At 31.2% G+C, this 7,269-nt stretch overlaps 1 long non-coding RNA gene across 1 annotated transcript; it reads right to left on the minus strand.

Annotated features, from left to right (window-relative positions):
* Window positions 1-908: 908 nt before the first annotated feature.
* Window positions 909-3,256, minus strand: LOC128673842 (uncharacterized). The gene is made up of 3 exons (XR_008405122.2): window positions 3,099-3,256; window positions 2,863-2,987; window positions 909-2,266 (listed from the first exon to the last, which is right to left on the minus strand). It is a non-coding gene; the product is annotated as an uncharacterized LOC128673842 (long non-coding RNA).
* Between the last annotated feature and the right edge of the window lie 4,013 nt (window positions 3,257-7,269).

Below are 7,269 nucleotides of genomic sequence, written 5' to 3' on the forward strand. Positions count from 1 at the left end.
ACTGTGATTGCCTTGCTGTTGCTAAAGTGGCATCTACGAAATACTTGGGAGTTATCATTGACCAAAACTTAAATTGGTTCTCTCATGTTGATATGGTTGCAGCTAGGATAAGAAAACTTTCATGGATTTTTAAATATTTTAAGGCATATAGCCAACCCTAAACTCCTTCATAATATCTATGTATCTCTTATTCAATCAGTGCTTATTTATTGTATTTCGGTTTGGGGCTGCGTGGCTAAAACGAAACTTATTGAACTTGAACGTGCCCAACGCTCCTTGTTAAAACTTATGCATTTTAAACCATATCGATACCCTACCCATATGCTGTACGCGGAAACTAATGTTCTTACTATTAGGCAACTTTACATTTTACACTCTGTTCTTAGACTACATAAAACCTTAAAATATGACAAAACCATTTTAACTCAGAGAAGAATGAACGTAATCAACATACAACCTTCTAAAACTATTTTTGAATCTAAACAAAGCCGTAAATTAACTGAATATCTGTATAAGACACTTAATAACAAAATGAAAATCTATTCTAAAACCTATTATGACTGTAAACGAGAAGTATCATCCTGGTTACAGAAGCTTACGTATGATGATACTGAAGCGCTACTTGTTAAAGTTATTTAAAATAAGCTAAATGCATACACATCTGTGAGGAAATATCTATTATATACCTACATAATTCACAAATGTACTTAATTAAGATAAATTAATATAAGATTAACTTAAATATTATGATCATACTTTAGTTTTGTTCTCTTATGTCATTGTACCGAAAGAGCGGGACTCGCCAGATACAGGTTTTACAAACTTAATTGGTGAGCCCCTGCAACCTCTGTATTGTAAATCTTTGTTATAGAATAAATGATTTTGATTTGATTTGATTTTTTTTTATTTATTAGAAATAAGAAATTCAGTATCACTATCTTGTAAAAAGATTTCATAACCACAAACATTAATTTGTGGTTAAAAAGGAAATACAAGATATCATCAATATTAATATGAATTTGTAGTTATAGTAAATTCTAAATATAGATTTTTTGAATGGAAAACGTGATTTAAAAATAATCATCAGTAGCTCCATCACGGATCCGGTGTTGGTACCAGTGAAAATGAAGGAAATATTTTAAAAATGAAACTAGTAATTAAAAATCGTCAGATGTTCATCGTGGAACTGTTGATTACCATCAATATTGGACGAAGGTACATTGGATAGAGAAGTGGAATCATTCGGTTTTAAACTAGTCTTAATCTGTGTATTTATGTACTTTATGTAGGTAGAAACATATTTTTATACAAATATATTTGTATAAAAATTCAAATCCAAATTTTAATAAAATTCAATAAAGCGCTGTGACAAAACAAAATAAGTACACACATAAAGTGAACATCAAAACTTTTGGCGCAGTCCCTCGATACAAACTTTGCTGAACCTGTTTGATGAATACATCAAATACTCATTTTTTTCTGAACAATAGCGATATATAACACAAACAATTTTCAAGAACAATCTTCAAACTCCGCCTCTAGTCATTTATTAGAAAACCAAAACAACAAAGAAACTCAAAGTATACTTTGAATTTGTTGTTGAACTGACAAAGGTGAAAATAACAAATTTCACGACACAATTAGAGTATATTTGGTATCTTATCTAACCTATTGTTTAGATATCTCAGTAACATAACTTTATTTTCATGTCTACCAATTAACGTTTCAGCATAGCAACTTTGTGTTGTTTTGGTCACAACTTTAGAGCTAATTAAATACCTAAATAGACTTGCAAAACAAATATAAATCACTTTTGAGATCTACCATTGCATTAATATTTAACATAATTTGGAAAAAATGTTCGAACTGAAAAAGTATTCATTGATAAGTGAGATTCTAGCTTGTTCGATGGAGATTGCTCATCCATTACCCTGGAATAAGATCGCAAACACATTAAACTTGAGCCGAAAGTGGTATCCCGTGACGTTCCCCTAAAAACGGCGATGACTGCGGAGATAAAATGTTATCGCACCAGAGATTAATGTGATCCGATAATTTTGGGGCGAAATGGAAGCTGACGAGTTGCCACTTCAACCTAATTTTGCTTGCAAATATTACAGCCGTACAGGGTTTCCTTGTTGTGTGTTCATTATAATTACCATAATGTTTTTACATAAATTTATAAAATACATTTTCTTTTGAGGCAATTGCAGAAACTACATTGTTTATTTGGCGACTGGTTTCGACATAATTTTCAGGAGAATTGCTGAAAATAAATAAACAGACGGGTTTATTTTGAAACGTTACTGAGCTCCGGAAATTGTTCTGCAATTTCATTCACTAACAGTGAAATTTTATAAAGTAAAGATTCATTCAAATGCAAAACTATATCGAGTTACAGTTATATTCGTACAAGTCTAATTGCGTTCTAGTACATTTGAACATACTTTGTTAGTTTGTACTAACAAAGTATGTTCAAAAGTATATCATGAGGGATTATAAACATTTTTGAAAATTAACTACTCAAATATATTCTCAGAAATATTATTAATTTTATCTTTAAAGTTGCTGAAAAGATTTCGTGATTTTTGTTTACTTTGCCTTACGAAGAAAGAAGGCGAACCGACATCAGCATCACCGATCTCAGAACAAAAGGTCATCAGCTGCTCTTGAGCTCTCCAACTATCGACTTTCGCTCACTCTGCTCGTTTCTACTATCTAGGCCACCCTTGTTTGTACGTGTAACGTTCGAAACTAAATCTTACGATATTAGTTCTAAGAATACTTATATTTTAAACTTAGGAAAAGAATTTAGAGTTAGAATAATCCTAACTTTAAAGCGAAAGTAAATTTGTCTTTTACCTCTTCACGCTTTATCTATTCATCTAATCTTCTTGTAATTTCGTATAGGTAGATACATAGAAGTATAATTCCAAATTCGAGGAAGGACTTAAGTTACATTTTATCCTGGAAAAAGTACTGTTCGCCTATAGAAAATTATTACGAGTGAAAAATATATAATATTTCAAGTATAGTATAATATTTCAGTAATATATCAAAATCAAAATTAAATTGTAACTTGAATAAGATTTTATTACCGGAATGTTTTCCAATGAAAATCGCTGTTATTTTATACGGAATAAATTCGTTTGTAAAGTTAACAGTAATTTTTGCCGTAGAGTTGTTTCACACAGTTGATTCAGTTTTCACAATCCGTACGTGCTTGCCGTGCTCGCATACGAATGTTAATGAAGTGGCACGTGTTTGTAGTAACCAGTAGCTACTTTATATGTAACCAATTTTACAGTGTGTTATCGACAAACTATAAGTGATATACAACATAAGATTGATGTAATATGATTGCTATTTTTTCTCCGTTATAAATATAAGTTATAATTTGGATACCTAATGGTTAAGAAGGAAAGAGATATAATCCAAATGATGAGGTCAGTTGCAATGTGCCCCATGGCATCCGATATACGTACAGTGAGCCAGCTCAGACCATCTACGAGGCCGACAGAATTCGTCTTTGAAGGATACATAGACATAATTTTCAAGAGAATTGCTATTTATATTTTAATACTGAATTTATATTTTAGTCTTAGCGAATGTAAGAGAGATATACTAACATCTCCCTAGATGTCAGTATATCTCACTTACATTCGCTTGGATGTTGTAAATCTTTTCTACTTTTTGCTGAAATATTTTAGTTCAAAAATAAAAAATAATCACCTTATTTTTCATTTTGCTATTCTATTATTTAGAATAAATGATTTGTTTTGATTTTGACATAATATAGAAGTACTCGTAATTATAATAACCTGACTTATCATAATTAATTCACGTTGCCAAGAAAGTTTTCAGGTGAGCGAACTGAAATATTAATGATGCCAGCTTAATCAGAAAAGCTTAGAAACTTGACTGCAAGTTTTCAAGTCCTCGTTGACGAATCTGATAAGTTTTTAAGGCGAAAATATATCTTCTTTGCATGTATTTTATAGAACCCCTAAACTTGTTGGTTGACTCAAAACTTAATTAATTTATATAAGTTATTTTTCTAATGCTCTTAAATATAATTTTGGTTTTAATATGTCTAACTAGACATATAGGTCATTGACGCAAACCATTTAGGTCATTGATCAACAAAAAGAAAAAAAGAGTTGGGCAAGTATTCCACCTTTCTAGCCAGTATATTCAAAATATTATATTTCAACCAACTAGATATTCCATTCAGCCATTTCATTCAGCCTTTGAATAAACAAAAGCAGGAAACAGATCAAACGCAGAAAAAAATACTAAGAGTAAAAGAAACGTCTTTTTTTTCTGTGATCTCTGTAGGTTTCAATTAGTGTTTCGCTCTCATTAATGAAATTTTTATTCGGCTAGGAATAAACGTTTGGGGATCGAATAAAAATTATATATTATATATATTTTCTTGGCTTCCAATTTCGAATAATTTATCTCTACATTCGAACTATTTTGTAAGTTTTCTACCCTTTAGCTATATGTAAAATGTGTGATGTGAATGTTAGCTGAGATACATGATTTACACGAGGTAAGATGTAAATAGGTTTTTCGAGCATTTCAATGTCAATTATCCACCAAAATGTAAAAATAATGAAGAAGAATTAATCTCAATTTCTCAAAGGTGCGAAAAGAAGAATAAAGCGCGTAAATCATCATCCATTTTCCTACTTGTTAATCAATTTAATAGAAATATCAGACAGATAGCTGTCACCTGTGGATCGCTGGCGAGTTGCCAATATGAGCCGGCCGTGAGCCCGTCGACAATTACTTAGCAACATGACCTGGAAGTAATCCCGGGGGCCCAGAGAGCCATAAATTACCAAGACATTACGTGGGTAGGTATCGCACCGATCTAATCTGTGGTAACAGCGGTCGGGTAACTTTCTCGAAATAGCTTCAGGTGTTTAAAACTAATAATTATTCTTTTTTCTTTTCATATACTTTTGAAGACTAACTGATTACTGTAAAAGTAAAAAAGTGTTTTAGAACTTTTGTAAGTTTTAGTGCTAGGCGAAAAAGTAAGAAATCTGACCTTTAGCTACGACGCTCAATGGCTGAAGAAGAAACCGGGAAAACGCTCAGTCGAGAGATTAAATTTTTCTTAGTTTGAGATTAAAGTATTTTTATCGTCAGGGTTTAAAATTTTATATGAGATAAGAAAGCGCTTTGGCACACGTTTCTAGCAATAAAAATTGCAATTGGGAAGAATTTTTCAATTTCATTACTGCGAAATGCAAACTGCTAGTTTCAAAACACTTTACCGACGATGTTCAGTTACAAATGAAATAAAAGGAGAGTAGATTTTCAAGGGTCTGATTCTGGGTTCTGTATTTCAAAAGTTATTTACTGGCTTTTATTATGTTGCCCTTTTTGATATAGTTCAGGAAAGAATCGCTCGATACTTCCGTAATTACATTTTAATCACATTAATATTTAGACATACGAATTATATTTTCTAATATGTAAAAGGTATCTTTATTTCACATACATAATACAGAAGAAACGATAACAAGTTTGGAAAATAATTCAAATACCTATCTAATTTTTCATTTTACCATACAAGATTTGTTTGTGGAATAGTGTTTTATCCAGAAATATAATTTAACATAATAATAATAAATGAACTTTATTGCCCATAAACACATTAGGTACACAAAGAATAGAGATGGAGCAAAGGCGGACTTATTGCTCAGCAATCTCTTCCAGCCAACCTTTGGGTAGAGAAGAGGAACAAATTAGCAGGGGTGGACACAGCAACCAGCAAATACAATAAACATAATGATAAATATACATACATTTACTTACATAAATAGATAATTGTCTTATTCCATAATTTTTGACAAAATATTAAGACGCGTTCTTGACTTATCACTTCATCGACATCGCTCAGAATCTACGACTCATTCATGGTATGTGCTCAAAGGCTTTGCGCTTGCGAGCTTCTGAGCGGCGCTTCACTCATGGATTTGTAAACAAAGGAGTTTTTGTGTTGCGAAAATTTTCTAGTGCTGCTTCCTAGATATGCAAGTACATTTTTATGAAACTTTACTTAATACAAAGTTTTAGAACATCATTCTTTATTCAAATGGATAATCACAATTGAATTTAGATATATATATTCAAAATTCAATTGTGATTATCCATTTGAATAAAGAATGATGTTTCAGTTTGTATGTGTCAGTTTTTATATACTACACATAGATAATAAGAAATATATTATACATATACTTTTAATTTACCAGAAATAAAGTTCCTTGTAAATCTTGCAAGTTTAAATCCAACAGGAAAATGAATAATTGGCAATTAGTCTTGAGCGTTCCTAATAAACCCATTTTATTTTACACAAAGAAGTGAAGTTTTAAAAATATTTTTCCGTTGTTATTCGGAAAATAGGAAAGATTTCGCTTTGCATTTACAATCGGAGGAAAATACATAAAAAGACGTAGTCCAGCCGTTGGCAATTTTGATAAAATCAATCTCATTACAGCGGGAACATCGAGGAAATGGAGTAAACTACATACTCGCTCTTCCCGTTTACTTGTACGATTTTACCACCGACAATAAAATAAAGAATTAAAATAAGTAGAGGATCGTGCGATAACATTAGGCGCGAATAATTTAAGTTTTTAGCAGTCCGTATGTTATTTTCAGCAGACACTTTCTTAAAATTCTCAGTAATGTTGTGTGACCCTTGAGTAATACTCTCATTCGTGAGCATTATTTGAAAAAAAAAACGTTGAATCTCAGTATTGTGTTAAATATTAATAGGCATAGTGAGACCCCACGCTTTTCTTGATTAGCTATAATTGATATATAGATATTATACCACGCAGATGAGATGGAAATCTCGCTCCGTATTTTAAACACAAATGTAAATATCCAAGCCTTTGAACAGCAAATTACAATGAACTCTACAGTTCATTTATCAAAGTCGACTGATCATAAATTATGTAGATCATACAGTGCATCAATACACTCTAATCTTATTTGTTTTTAGAACCGTACATTTAGGACGCAAGCATTTAATGTATTTATCATTTTAGAGAAAATATCTTATCAATATATTTTAATTACAGGTTATTTTAAAAAACCTATATTTTTATACAGAGCCTGTTTGATTTGCATTTTGCATTCTTATATAAAAATAACAAAGCTACATTGTCGAGAACAAAGGAATGTAGGAATTGCCACCCACATTCAGCAGTAATACTGACAGCACATAAGTATTATACTTATAATATA

This window comes from Plodia interpunctella, chromosome 11, assembly GCF_027563975.2.
Source record: "Plodia interpunctella isolate USDA-ARS_2022_Savannah chromosome 11, ilPloInte3.2, whole genome shotgun sequence".
NCBI lineage: Eukaryota > Metazoa > Arthropoda > Insecta > Lepidoptera > Pyralidae > Plodia > Plodia interpunctella.